Below are 2925 nucleotides of genomic sequence, written 5' to 3'. Positions count from 1 at the left end.
GTTTTGTTCCACATTGTTCTCCCTCTCTATCCAGGGTCTCCTACATAGATCCCCCTCTGAGTGGTTGACATTGGTAGCCGGGCACCATCTAGTTCTTCTGGTCTCATAGTCGTATAGGCTGCGGATCACATGGTGTACCAGTCGCTAGGACTAATTGTTTCCATGAATTTTGGTTTTCTTCATTCTTCTTTGCTCTGCACAAGGAGAGACTCATCATTGCATCTAGATGGCTGCTTGCAAGCTTTTAAGATCCCAGTTGCTACTCGCCAAAGTAGGAGGTGGAACAATGTTTTGTATAGTATGTTATGCCAGTTGAGCTTGATGTCCCCTACGACTATGGTTCTGAGCCCACAGGTTCAACTACTCGCTCCCTCTGGGTAGCTGGCTGTGACCAAGAAGTGACTACAACCTTGTCCCTTGTCAGGTCTACTATACCCCTGGGAGTTCTTACAGGACATGCAAATACACTTGTAGAACCATTGTGTGCCAACCCTACACATGGTCTTGGGTACACTCCTTGCTGCATAGACATACCTAATGGTTCAGCCTGTGCACCCATCTATCCATCTGTGTACCTGTGTTTGCCATCACTGACCATGCAGTATACTGTGTGTGCAAAGGGTTCACCTTTGTTGTCTGCACCTCCCATGTACCTCTCTTTGTCTTCCTCTTCCTCAATGCCACCGTGTTGATCACTCACATTTGGTACATTGCCCTTCTCTCCACCCAAATGAATACTTGTCCCTACCTGTCTAACAGTGCTCTCTCCCCTCCCCTCCCACCCCTGTGACCAACAAAGAAAATATCCTTCCATAGATAAACATTTCCTTGACTTTTACAATAATGGACTAATATAATATTTGTCCTTCTGTGATTGATTTATTTCACTTGGCATAATGTCCTCCAAGTTCATCCATGTTATGCAGTATTTTGCAGATTCTACATTAACTTTGGGGTTGCATAGTATTCCATTGTGTGTATGTACCACAGTTTGGTTATCCATTCCTCATTTGATGGACACCTAGATTGTTTCCAACTTTTTGCTGTTGTAAATAGTAGAAGCTGACTTTTATTTACCATGTTCTGGTTCCCAGTACCGCTCTGACAAGAATATACCACAAATGGGACGGCCTTAACAAACAGGACTTTATTCTTACAATTTGGAGGCTTTAAGTCCAAGTTCAAAGTGCTAGGCTCTAGGGGCTGGGTGAGAGCCCCTCAACCTTGGGGTCCAGCTCTGCCTCCTGCTCCCGGCCCACCAGAGCTAGAGGCATTTCTTCACTCAGACAGCTGCTGGCTGCTGAGGCTGAGAAGCCCCAAGGTTGGCAAGTAAAAAGGCATGGTCCCGATGTTACCAAACCACACGGCAGGCCATTAACTTGTAAGTCCCAAGTTCGGCAGAGCATAGCAGGCTGCTGAGCAACGACACAGCTACATACAGGGTCCAAGCGTGCCATAGGCTAGAGACCATTCCCAAGGCTTCTCCTTGTATACAGGAAGCAGACCACATACCCAAAGGCAGCTACTCAGCTGCTTGTGGTAGATCCCACCATGGAGTTGATTGCCAGTCTCATCATGGGGAATAACTACCACCAGCTGCCCAGCCACTCAACCAGGCCCAGCCAAGGTGACACACAAACGTAACTACCACAACCATTAGTGCCAGCGTTTTGTTAAGAACGTGTCACACGGACGGGACAGCTGGCTGGGTGCATCCAAGTGCCCTCCATCTGGAAGTCTTCACAATTTGCGTTCTCCGCTCAGTGTCTGAACCCAAAACCAAACCCACTACCACAGAGTAGATTCCGACTCATGCCGACCCCACTGGGTTTCCAAGGCTGTGAGTCTTTACGGAAGCAGACTGCCCCCTCTTTCTTCTGCGGAGCTCTGTCCCTGTATATGGTGGTTGATAAACCATGGGGAGCCAGCTGCCTCCAGTACCAGGTGCCCCGGGTCTGCCAGGGCAGCCCCGCGGTGTCTGAGCAGATCGCTCCAGAGGATTTTCAAGGCTGATTTTCGTTTAAGTGGATCGACGGGCCGTTCTCCGAGGTGCCTCTGGGCGGACTTGGATGGCTAGACTCTCAGTTAGCTGCCAGGTGCATGCGCAGTCTTCACCGCCCAGGGACCTGGCCACAGCCACACCCTGTAAACACCTGCGGGTGTCTCCACATATGCACATGAACGACTATGAAAATGATGGTGATCCCAGAATGCCATCAAATGGGAGGGGGTCTCTGGGACTGTGACCGTTAAAGTTTGGGTCTTGGTGTTGTACTGGTTAAAGCGCTAGACCGGTAATGGAAAGGTTGGCAGTTCCAATCCACCAGCTGCTGTGCAGGAGAAATTGTGGCAGTTGGCTTGTGTAAAGACAGCCTTGGAAACCCTGTGGGGCAGTTCCACTCTGTCCTCTAGGGGCGCTGTGGGTCGGAATAAAATTCACATCAGTGGGTTTGGTTTGGGCTTTGCTTCAGTAGATCCACAGCCTTGGAGACCCTGTGGGGCAGTTCTACCCTGTGCTGTAGGATCTCTGTGCTATGAGTTGGAATCCAAGGCAGTGGGCTTGCTGGTTGCTGGTTATGTCTCTGCTTTCTCTACAACAATCCCTGAACATTGCTTACCACCCCCCCCCATGACCTCGACTGTTTGGGTGTCCAGGATCCTTGCAACCTTGTCCTGTAAGGGGCCAAAGAGTCAATATTGACGGCTCTGTGGGCCAGGCAGTTTCTGCTGGGAGAACCTCACTCGGCCTCTGGTGTAAGCAGCCGCAGACAGTGTGCCCATGAATGGACGGCACGGGCCAGTAACAATGTATTAGTGAGTGTGCCAGTAAACGGACGGCACGGGCCAGTAACATTGTATTAGTGAGTGTGCCCGTGAACGGACGGCACGGGCCAGTAACAGTGTATTAGTGAGTGTGCCCGTGAA

Source organism: Orycteropus afer, unplaced genomic scaffold (assembly GCF_000298275.1).
Source record: "Orycteropus afer afer isolate SDZICR_OR568_19922 unplaced genomic scaffold, OryAfe1.0 scaffold00466, whole genome shotgun sequence".
Taxonomy (NCBI): Eukaryota; Metazoa; Chordata; class Mammalia; order Tubulidentata; family Orycteropodidae; genus Orycteropus; species Orycteropus afer.
Note: the sequence above shows the minus strand (reverse complement) of the source record.